Here is a 12,654-nt window from a genome sequence, read left to right as displayed (position 1 = left end):
TTTTTTTTTTTTTTTTTTTTTTGGTGATACTGAGAGTTGAACTACATCTCCAGCCTTTTACAATTTTTTATTTTGAGACAATGCCTTAACTCACTAAATTGCTCTGGTTGGGCTCAAATTTGTGCTTCTTCTGCCTCAGCCTCCCAGCATACTGGCATAGTAGACAAGCACCACCACACCTGGCTCCACTCTTTTCCCTCCAGGAAATCCGCTCACTCTTCAGTCCTGGAGGTTCCAGAAACATTTTTCAAAACTTCTGGAATATGTATTAGTTTCAACTTGTGACTACCAAGGCCTGACCTATAGGTTTTGTGTGCTTCACTCAGCTGTGTGGGCTGGGTCTGGCTATGCAGGCCAGGGTGGTAGTGTCTGATGTCCTTTGTATGCAATAGTGTAAGGGCGAGTGTTCTCATTCAGAGGCTTGTGGGAGTTAAAAGCTTAATCTGTACAAGCCGTCAGGCTCCTCCTGTCCTCTCTTAGCCCTCTGGAAAGCCTATCGCTCACTATCTAGTAGATTTTGAAATGCACAAAGTAAATTAAAAGGGGGGGCTTTCTTTGAGATAGGGTCTCGGTTTGTAGTGCAGGTTGGTGTTAAACTCATGTGTAGACCAGGCTGGCCTCAAGCTCCCCATGATCCTCTTGCTTCAGCCTCCCAAGTGCTGTGTTTAGAGGTGTGTGCCACCATATCTAGCTAAAAAATTAAGACTCATCCAGTGTTGTCCAATTTGTCTTCCAAAACATCATCTTAAAGTCTGGTATAGCTTAAAGACTAGGTTCAACAGACCCAGGTTCAAATTCTCAGTTTTCCCACATCCTATTTTTTCCCTCTTCCAAGGCTACACAGTAGCCTTGGACATAACCAAATCTTAGTTTTTTAATTAATAAAAAGCAAAGATGTTAGCTGAGCATGAGTAGTGTACACCTGTAATCCTGGCACTCGGAGAGGTTGAGGCATGAGGATTGCAAATTGAAGACCAGCCTGGGCAACTGAACAACCTAGAGAGACCCTGTCTCAAAATAAAAAATAAAAATAGAGCTGGGAATACATAGCTATGTGCAAAGCCCCCAGGGTTAATCCCCACAAATGCAAAAAAACCAAAACCAAAAACACCAGCCCACAAAGATGTTTACATATTTATTCTTACTCCCCAAAAATGAGAAAATCTGTAGGCAATAAAAGAGTATTTTTTTAACAGACTAAATAACTAGGATAAAGAGAAAGGGGAATGAGCTAATTACCAAACTGTTGAAAGAATTTTTTTTAACATATATTTTTGAGACAGGATCTTTGCAGTCTAAACTGGCCTCAAACTCACACTCTTCCTGCTTCAGCCTCTCAGAGTGCCAGGATTACAGGTGTACACTACTCATACCCAGCTAAAATCTTAATCCCAGAGTGCTGGGATTAGCAGAATGCACCATTATATTCAGCTCTAACTTGAGATTTAAGGAGACAATATTCTCAATGTCAAAATGATTTCGAAGCAGTAGGCAAAGTTTGGTAAGATCACTAATAATGGAACATCACACAGAGACCAAGGGATCAGTTTATAAGAATATGCCAAAAACTTATGAAGCTTTTACAAAATGAAATGAAGGGGAGAGGTAGGGACTTCCACACTACTGAAAGCATCTCTGAACATGGAAAACATTAACTGTGTAACATTAGGTCTCCCTTACTAGGTGTCTCCTCTCTGAAATATTTCTTTACCTCTTCTTTTCCAATTCACCGTGGCCTTTCTTACCATAATGATAAAATTTAAATCTTCTTCTCTGAAGTCGTTCTTGATTCCTGTCTTCATTGATCTCTCCATCACCACATCCTTTTGTACTTACCTAATATTACACAGTTTAGATTTTACATAACTAAGGATTAAATGTAAGGCACATACGGGCACTAACTGAGCCATTTGTGCCCTCTCTAGCCAGTAAGACCACAAAATTTCCCATGGCTAAGGACTGTGTTTCATCCTTAACATATACAACCTAAAAGACAAACAACTGTATTAGCTACCGTAAAAACCCACACATACACATACCCTTCAGTAAACAAATGAACACTATCACAAAGTACTACCATTTTAAGGCTTATGTTTTTAACTACTAAAAGAATATGTAGGGCTGGGGGTGTAGCTCAGGGGTAGTGTCTAACTAGCTTGTGTAAGGCGCTGGGTTCAATCTCCACACTATGCCTTCTCTACCAAAAAGGGAAGGAAAACTGAAAGAATACATATGTATTCACTTTGACATGTATTAATTCAGCACCTACAATGCATCAAGAGAAGAATACAATGTTCATATCCTATTTCTCAAGAAGTTCACAGCTTAGAAGGCAAGAATCTCAGGATATAAAAGCAACATAAAATAATCACTGCTATACAGGGGAACAGGTAGTACAGGTTACTTGAAAAAGCAGCAGCACATCTAATCTGAGGGGTGGTGAAGCATCCAGAACACACCTCAGGTCTACCAGACCCAAGTTCTGATGACAAACATGATATAAAAATGAAACAAATGAAAGCTCTCTAGTTAAGCAACTCCTGTGTACTCAGAAATCATCTACGGTTTTCCATATTTCTGTTTGTTTAGCTCTTCTCTAGGAATACTTGTTCAATCTGGACATGAAAGCAAAATCAGAGAGGTTGATAGGGAATTTTACAAAGGATGGATCAGGTTGACAACATCAAAACTACTCTTAGTTATCACAGAAGAGACAACCAGATATTACTTGCCTGCTGATACACTGCAACAGGGAATGCTACCCTACTAATACTACTAACATTCATGTTACCAGTTATCACTAGAAGAGAATACTGAGGGGAGGATACAATTAGAAAATCGGGAAAATGGCAGTTTTTGGGACACATGACTCAGTTTCCTCAACAGATGCTTTGCAAGGCAAAAAAAAGAGTAAGAACCTATGTATTATAAGAGACTTAAGAAATATTATCAATACCACAAACAGATGATACTTAGACCATAGCTTTTAAAAATGTTAAAATGTGTAAGAACTGGAGAATTTTTAATATTCACTGAATATGTAGCGATATTAACAAGTTACCCACAATTCTAAAGCATAACATCCAATAAACCATACATGCATACATACAACCATTCAACCATCACTTCAGCGAACCTACCCATCATCTCCAAGTTTCCTATGCCCCTTTTAAACTCTCCCTAATCCCTGGATCTTTTTTGTCACTAAAGATTAGTCTGTAGTTTCTGAATTTTATGTAAAAAGTCCTTAAAATATATACATGTCTGCATAATTAGTCTGAAAATCATCCATGTTGTCGGGTACATCAACAGTCCATTCCTTTTTATTTCTGAGCAGCATTCTGCTGTGTGAATGTACCACAATTTGTTTGGATTTGGGAGCAGGAAGAAGTAGGTTACATAGAAGAAGAAAGCAGACATACTTAATCATAGAAATAATTTATCACTTTCATTTTAAAACATCCCTAATAATCACTGATGCTTCCACAGAGGTGAGCTGCAAAGCTAAGGAACAATAGCACACTTTTTACTTCACGTTTTCCTTGTATCAACTTTTGCATCTCAAGTTGGGCATGGTGACACATACCTATTATTCCAGCACTTGGGAGACTAAGGCAGCCTCACTAGTTAGAGGCCAGCTTACACTATATAGCTAGCCCTAGGTTGGCCTGGACTACACAGGGAGACCTTGTCTCAATAAAACAAAACAGGGCTGCGGATATAAGCCTAGCAGCACAGCACCTGCCTGGCAAGTGCAAGATCCTAAGTTTGATTCCCAGTACCAAAACCAAAACAAAACATTTGGTATTACACATAAGTATTGCTTACTTTAAAATTAAAATAAACCAGGTATGGTGGTGCACGTCTGTAATCTAAGCAGTTGGGAAGCTGAGGTAGAAGGATCACTGTTGAGTTTGAGGCCAGCAGGGGCTATATAGTAAGCTCAAGGACAGCCTTTGTCTAAAAAAAAAAAAAAGTATATATAAAAGCCAGGCATTTGGAGTGGGTGAGGCAGGAGGATCCCTGCAAGTGCAAGGTCAGCCTGGGCTATATAGTGAGTTCAAGCCAGGCTGGGCTATATAGTGAGTTCAAGCCAGGGTAAACTACATAGTGAGACCTTATCTCAAAACAAAACAAAACAACAACAAAAAATAAAAATAACTAGAAATTCAACCACCAATATCTGGCTATACAGTGTAGTTGTATATACTATACTGCAAATACATTATAATGTGTTTTCTCATGCTGTTAAATTCTTAAAAGATGCTGTTTAAATTCTTAAGAACTGTTTTTAAAAGTGATTTAAACAAGCATACAGAATTTTATCACATTGATGCTATTTTCAGAAGATAATGTGACAACTACTCATATATAAATATTTGTATACATCTGATTATTTCCTTTGGATAAGACTATTACTAGGTCAAAAGTATTACAGTATTATAAAGCTCTTTTTCTTCCAAGTTCCCCCCCCTTTTTTTTAAATACAGGGTCTTGCTATATAGTTCAGGTTGGTCTTGAACTTGCAGCAATTCTCCTGCCTCAGCCTCTTGAATGCTGAGATTACAGGTATGCACCACTACACCCAACTTTAAAGCTCTTGAAATACATGGTGAGGGTTCTTTCATAAACTCTGACTGGGAGTAGCAGTTGGTTAACAACATAAAATGAGAATCCATTTAAAAGATGTTACATATATAACCTAAATATTTTAATTAAAAGTATAAAAATAATACACAAGATACTATTTTTTTTTATTTATTTATTTATTTTTTGGTACTAGGAATCAAACTCAGGACCTTATGCTTGCCAGGCAAGCACTTAGGCAGTTGAGCTATATCCCTGGCCCACAAGATACTATTTATGATTGCTGGTTTGTTTCTTTAAACTAGCTCAAAAAATAATAATCACAAGACATTATCAGTATAAGATCACAAGCTTAGTTTTAAGGCTTTTACCTTTAGCTTTCTAACCTATACCTAATTCAATATGAAGTTTAAGTCACTTGCCTTCATCTAGTCCATGATGGTGAACCTTTCAGAGCTTCCAATGACAAGAAACAGCTGGCTGTAGCACGCATGCCATAAATTTGCTGCCACTGATCTAGTCTATCCAAAGCATTCTAATCAATTTTTAGAGAAATATTTTTAAACTACTATTTTTAATTGTTATATTTAGGAAATTGAAAACAAAATAAGCTTGGCAAATGTGGCAGGTATTGACAGCTGCCCTCTACAAAAGGTTTTCTAATCCAGATTCTGGCTAGTAGAGGTGAAGAACGACCATTATCTGTACCTTTAATAACATAATTCTGTATGATCAATTTCTTACCCTTAAAATTTTGACAAGCGATAATACTATGTTTCACTTCGATTTTGAAAGGTTTAATGTGAAGTTGTACTTACATGATTCAACTGAAAAGACTAGGCAGTATAGTATATCAGGGAAACATGAAGTTAAATTCACGTTTGAATGCTACTGTAATCATTTACTAGTTGTGTCACTTTAGTGTAGCCACCTAACCTACTTTCATTCTTTTTTTTGAGACAAGATCTTGCTACATAGTTTAGTTTGGCCTCAAACTTGCTGCGATCCTCCTGCCTCAGCCTCCCAGAAGTATTGGGATTACAGGTGTGTACCACCATGCCCAGCTTAACCTATTTTCATAGTACTTCTATGAAGATTAAATAATTCATCTGCTGCAACATCTTGAATATGGTTTAACGTCCTGTAAATGTTAGCTATTATTCAGTAATACACAAAGAACATTAATGAAGTCAATTAACATAATTCATTGTATCAACAAACTGTAATGAATTCTTAGATGTGTTGTATGATTCTGTTATAGGAAATAATAAAATTCTTAAATCATACAAAGGAATATAAAATAATCAGAAAACTGTAAGATTCAGTAACAGGAACTGCTTTAAAGTAAAAGAAAACCTGATAGTATATACAGCTATGCTAGAGCAACTAGTAGTTTCCTACATATTCCTGCTCTCAATATTGAATTTCCTAACCTTTCCTGTTGTGAAATTCTCTAATATCATCCCAAGATTTACAGTAAGAAGAAACAAGTAAGCGATAATAATAAAATACGTTAAGCACAGTGATATCCCTGAAAATATATTTAAAAGTTTGGGGGAAAAACTGCTGTTTAGGTTAAACCATCAAACAGAAGACAGGTTTAAAGCAAAGTTATTTGGAGTCATCTTACAGAGAGCAACAGCTTCCAATCCGTTAAGATCTGTCCAGGGACTCTTAATGAGTTCACTAAATGTTTAATCAATGTGTAAAATTTATTCTCATAACTAAAGAGTATTCAAAACATATGTTGGGCTGAGCAGGTCAAGTGACTCAGTGCAGAGGAGGTAGAATTTTTCCTAAATAAAAATTGTGCAGGGCGTGGTAGCACACACCTGTAATCCTAGCATTCAGGAGGCAGAAGCAGTAGGATTGTTTCAAGTGCAAGACCAGCCTGGGCTACAAAGTGAGCTCAAGGCCAGCCTGAACTGTATAGTGAGACCCTCTCTCAAAAGGATCAAAAAAAAAATGTTTTTAAAAACTAAAGTTTATTAGCAAGTAGATTCAAAGAAAAGGTAAATGATTCTCCATTTCTTTCTTAGGTACATTGGGTCAAAAGTTGGTGGGAATGTGGCTGCAGGGGTGATTGCTGAAAAGGGCAACCAACTCATGTACTCCAAAATTAGTTAAATACTGTCAACCATAAAAGATAATGGTCAGCCAGGAAAGAACAGTAAGAGAACTCAAAACTATTTAAAAACATTAATGTGATGGTGCTCAAGTGTGGTACAACACTAAAACTGTGCCATGATATTTCTGTTGTCCTTTCAGATACATGATAGGTTTGTATTTACAGGTCATCTTGAAGTTAGGCATGATCATCTGACTTGATTTGGCCAATGAATTACAAACAAAAGCCTTTAACAGCCAGTTTGTTTGATTCACTCTCATCATCTTACCTCTATCAGGGATAATAAGGCAGAAGGGTAAGGCTCCATTCCTGTACAGGACAACAAAGAGCACAGCCCCAGACAACTCACATGCAACAGGAACTGAGAAGAAATGAATCCTTGTTATTGTAAACCACTGAGATTTGGGGGTTATTTGTTACTGCAAAATAACCTGGTCCATCCAGACTGATACAACATTCAAGCAATGTTTTGGGCACAAAATGATTTAGTCAGTCCCATCAGGTGATTATTTACAATGTAAATTCATGCCACTAAATACATATGTTTAATTTTCTTTTGATTATTAATTAGCTTCCAAACAGGTTTGTCAACAAGAAGAGAAAAAACTGTTTCTTTTATTTTATTTCTTTTTTTTTTTTTTTTTTGGTTTTTCTCTGGTACCGGGAACCGAACTCACGACCTTGCGCTTGCCAGGCAGGCGCTTTTGCCGCTGAGCTAAATCCCCAGCCCCTTGTTTCTTTTATTTTAAAGAGAAAAAAAAAATCTAACAAAACTACAATGAAGACAAAAACAAAAAAACATAGAAACAACAAAAATGATACATGACCTCAAAACAAAATGGTAGGAATTAAGAATAGTTGCTACATTACATACTGTTATCTTCAATGAAGTTGCTCAGTCCACCAGATGTGAGAATGCCAGATTGATCAAACAATCAAAGATAATAACAAGTAATAAAAAAAAAAAATGGAAACGATACACAGCTTCACCATACAAGATGGTAGCAATTCAACAGTGGTTCTTATATTTCATATTGTTGTCTTCAAATCATTCTAATTACCAGATATAAGCATGCAAAATTGGTCAAGAAAAAAGAAAATTTTAAGCATTAACTGTTCCTTTCAATAAACCACAGACATCAGCAATACACCTCTCCCAGCTATCCTTGTATATACATATAAACACTGTTTTGCATTTTAAAGAGAAAAAAAAACAAAAACAAATACATAAACAAAACAGCATAGAAAACAATGAAAATGATACAGAATTTCAAAACAAGGTGATAGCAAATTAACAATGGTTGTTGTATTACATAATGTTATCTTCAAAGTGGTTGCTCAGATAACCAGATATAGGCATGTTAAGATTGATCACACAATTACACAGTAACTGTTCCTTTCAATAAACCAATACAAAAAGATAAGTTTTAGGGACTCTTGTCCCTGATGCTATTTTTTAGTGAACTCGTAATTTTCTCAAATAATAAATGCTAACTACAAATGCTTCTCGAGAAATAGTCCTCTTCAACTGGAAACATACTCTCTAGATTCTTACTATTCTTTTTTTAATTTTAATTTTATTAGTACAGAATTGCACTTTATAAAGTTTACATTCATCTTGTAGAGTAGATACATGTACGAACATAGCTGTTTTTTTTTAATCCCCTTCTCTCACTACTTTTCCCTTATTTTCCACATTAGTCATTCAGTAACTAATAACTATTAGTACACGTCACTGTGGGGGAACAGACCAGAAAAGCAGATTGGATAAATGTGCAAGTCCCTGATGCTGGGTCAGAAATCTGAACTTTATCTTTAGGCAAAATAGCCTCTGAGCAGCCATGTATAGGAATCACATGATAGCTATCACTGACAACTGCTTATACACCAGCTGTGAAGCTGGCATGGCTGCAACAAGAAGGCTAAGGGTGCTAATTTTCAACTACTGTGCCATGAAACCTCAATGGATGAAAAGCCAAATTAAAAATATAATCAAATGCAATAATAAACAGTGTTAACGACAATATTAAGCAGTATAAGGAATGGGCAGGGCACAGATTTTTGTAGATGAGTAAAAGACACATTGAAATGTCAAGCGGGCACTACGATCTGATGATGGACAAAATCGCACTTTGTGATTAGGAGAAGCAGACAGGGCAGAAATTGCTTAACAGTTCCGAAAGGGAACCAAGTGAACAATGAATACTTTACTACAAGACAGTATTTTTATATCACAGGCCTGGGTTGTATGCTGGCTTATATTCTGAACTCCTTCAAGGTACTTGGAGCATTTGTGATTTATTCCAGCAAACTCATCTTAACCCCAGAACAACCCATTCCTTCATTTCTTCAGTCATGAAGCAAACATTAAATGCATATCATGGGCTAATTAGCATTCTAGGTACTGGGGAAACATCAGTAGACAAAAGAAAGATCCCTGCCCTGGTGATTATATTGCAGTACATTTACATTCGATTCTAAGATTCCTTCCCTTATGCTATCATACTGGAATAGCTTTTACAAACACGGCTTTAGAAGAAAGCATCTGCAATTAATTCACACTAAATGTGAAAGAGCAATAGTATCCCTTACTAGCAGTCACTCCTGAGAATTTCAGGTTCTCAGCGTTGGAAAGCACCCTGGAGACAAAATCAACTTACAGATGAGGTTAAGGGCCTCGCCCAAGAAAACTCAGGTGACCTGCCCAAGCACACTCAGTCACTAGCAAAGGCGCCAGGCTTAGAAGCTGTGGCTGAGTAACAGTACTCTCCCACTGTGAGACCACACCCTTAAGGCTGTGAGCGTCTTTAAGGCACTGAGAAAAAGGGTTGCTTGGATGGACATCTTGGCACCCATTCGTAGGTGGTAGTTCTCTGGGTGACTTGTTCAAGGCAAAAAGGATTTCAGGCAGTACAAAAACTGAAGAGAAGAGGTGGCTACAAGGAAAGGTAATCAACTAGGAAAACCTTTCTGAACACTCTTCACCCCATCTCTGCCTTCATCAGGCCTCAAGAGCAGGATGATAAATTTAATAGTAACTTCTCCCAAGCTAAGGGATATCAAAGTTGTTAATGAGAAAATACTTAAAGATGAGCAAGAAATATTTAGCACAGTATTTGAACCTGGTAAAGAAAAGTCAAATTTATCCTATCCGATTTGAAAAGTTTATCTGTAATAGGCTCAAGGTGGGTTTTTTTAAGCTTTTCTAAGAGTATTTTCCACAAAGCACCAAATTAAACTGATATAATCAGTATCTTAGCCCATTTTCCACTGCAATTACAGAATATTACTGACTAGGTAATGTAGAAGAAACTTATTCCTAAAGTTCTGGAAGCTGGGAAGATCAAAGGACCACACCTGGCTTTCTTGCTACACCATAACATGGTAGAAAGCAAGACGAAGGAAGAAAGTGTACACACTGGGAAGAGCCAGGGAGAGAGCAGGATCCATCCTCATCAGATATAATCATGAACCCATTCCTTCTTAAGGAGGGAGCCCTTGTGACCTCAATGCGCTGCTATGGCCCGTCAGACCCTACCTCCTAATACTGTCACAACAGCAATTACATTAACCTTGGAGTCATTCAAACAATAGCAGTCAGGTTTAATACTGATAAAACACTGATGAGCGTATGTTATGACACATCCTATTATTAGTCAAGCATTTTTTAAAGATAATTCCAACTCCCCTGAAAAAAGAGTAAGTTACATTCATCTTATTTGTAAAATTGTAGCAATGCGTACATTTAAAAAAACAAATCAAAACCAGCCCTTCCATTCTCATAAAGATTCATGACCAACAAACCTAAACCTTACTATTTTAATAGAAAAAAAATTTTAAACCTTTCAGGAAAAAGAGTCTAATATAAAAAAAAAGTAGAAATTTTTTTTAAAAGATTAATTGTATGAGTTTTAGGAGAAATGTAAGTTGACAGACAAGGAGGTCTTCATTAAAATCTCAGTATGTGTCTGTGAACTGCAGTTTACATCCATAAAATAAAAATTAATAAGCATTCCAACATATTTCAGTGGTTTCACTCTTCTCCAGTAGATTGCCAGGAGTACCCCTGTCCTCCCAGTGAGACACGGCCAAGTGTTCCCTGGAGGGGAGAAAATGCTCTCAGCTGAGAAGCACCAACTTAAAAGTTTTAAAATTTCCAAAATCGTATCTTGCTTTCTAGTCAGCTCTAACACATGTGTCTTATCCAACACTCCTCAGCCTTGCTTCACCTGATCTTACTCAACAGGAGCTTTCAAAATAGGTCAGATTTGCTGTTGCCAAGCAAAATTGTTTTCATTCTTAATTCCAAGTCTTTTAACAGCTTCTTCACTAAAATTCTCTGTCTACCTATTCAGTGCCCTTCATAAACCTTTCAGTTGTTGGCTCTTTGCAGAAACTTTCCTCAGTTCAGCATATATAAAATGTATTAATAAAGAATGTCATATATGTTTTTCGTTGTTAATCTCGTATACCAAACCAAACCGCCCTAAGATTTGGTGCCTGGCACATTTCTTTTGTATAGCCGTTTGGGCCTAACTAGCATTGTGCTAGGCATAGAGGCAATCGAAATCTTCATACCTAGTGAATAAAGTTTAAAAGTTCTGTCATAAAGAAGTGTAGCCGGGCGTAGCGGCGCACGCCTGTAATCACAGCACTGGGGAGGCTGAGCCAGGAGGATCGTTGCTAGTTCGAGGCCAGCCTGGGCTACAAAGCGAGCTCAAGACCAGTCTGAACTGCATAGTGTCTCAAAAAGACAAAAAAATAATAAAATAAATAAATAAATAAATAAAATGTAAGCTGATAATTTCCTATGATTTTGCTTTTGAACTACATTTTCTGTCTGGAGCTACAGCTAAATATACTCATTCCAGATACAAATAGTAAGTTTCAAAAAAGAAAACAGTAAGGTATATTTATATATTATATATTTTAAATACACAGGTTACTAACTGTTCCCTACAGTGCCAGGAAATGATACAAAGAATTAAACTTAGAAACATCCTACACACCAACCATATGCACTTCATTTATCTTAAAATATTCAATAGATTTTTTTCTGCTCAGGGACAAAACGGAAGCATAGTCAACACAGGCAGAGAACTCAACCGAAGGGTGTATGAATTTATACGCACACGAAGGCACACTCACACACATCTCCAAAGGTGGAGGGACAGCACTGCGAGAGCCAAGAGCCGCACGTAAGGGAGGCAGCAAAGCAGCACAGTCACAGGCTGAGCAGCCTGCTGGCTCCCAACTGTGTCAGCTGTAACTTCGCACAAGTTACTTGACTTCCCTACGCCTCCGTTTCCTCAAGGCCAAAACGGCAATAAGGACACTATCTGCCCGAAAGAAAAGCTCTTCAAACAATACTGAGCAGGCAGAAAACAAAGTAAAGTTAGGTATAGCCACCTCGTTAGAATATCTATTCAGACTGAACAGTCCTATCTTTGGCAATATGAACTCGGAGAACGTGCTCTAAATTTATAAAACACCCCAAATTTATGATTAACTAAAAGAAGAAAACAAAAGGTTAGTCATTACGATTACAATACCAGTAGATAGTTAAGTAAAAGCCTCAGCGTATAAAGTTCTGATTCAAGACTGAAGCGGGTTTAAAAAAAAAGGACGATTATTTTACACGAATTTAGGCCCTCGGTGGACTCGTTCCTTAGAATGTTTGCAAGTGCCACACCGGTAGCTATTACAGAACTCATTTCTCTTCCATTTTTCCGCGAAATCGGGAGAGGAAATGCCACAGCCGCCCCCGTTTTCAGGGGACCGGACCGGCCGAGAGGAAGCCCAACCCGTCGGTCTCCACGCAGCCGGGGCGTCGGGACGCTCCCGCGCAGCCGTGTCAAGCTGCGGCCGCCAAACAAAAGCCGGTCCGTCAGGAGCCCGCGGCCCGGGGAACCCGCCGCGCCGGAGCCGCCCGCGGCCCG

The 12,654-nt window shown here is 37.8% G+C and overlaps 1 protein-coding gene across 1 annotated transcript in view; it reads right to left on the bottom strand.

The window, feature by feature from the left end:
- Positions 1-12,558, bottom strand: part of Katnbl1 (katanin p80 subunit B-like 1) — a 41,472-nt gene extending 28,914 nt beyond the window's left edge. The window contains exon 1 of the mRNA XM_013512507.1: positions 12,354-12,558. The gene's annotated coding sequence lies outside the window, so the exon portion shown is untranslated. The remainder of the gene's footprint in view (positions 1-12,353) is intronic.
- Between the last annotated feature and the right edge of the window lie 96 nt (positions 12,559-12,654).

This window comes from Chinchilla lanigera, unplaced genomic scaffold (assembly GCF_000276665.1).
Source record: "Chinchilla lanigera isolate Chin_1 unplaced genomic scaffold, ChiLan1.0 scaffold00015, whole genome shotgun sequence".
In the NCBI taxonomy this organism is placed as follows: domain Eukaryota; kingdom Metazoa; phylum Chordata; class Mammalia; order Rodentia; family Chinchillidae; genus Chinchilla; species Chinchilla lanigera.
Note: the sequence above shows the minus strand (reverse complement) of the source record. Positions and strands in the feature narration are given on the sequence as shown.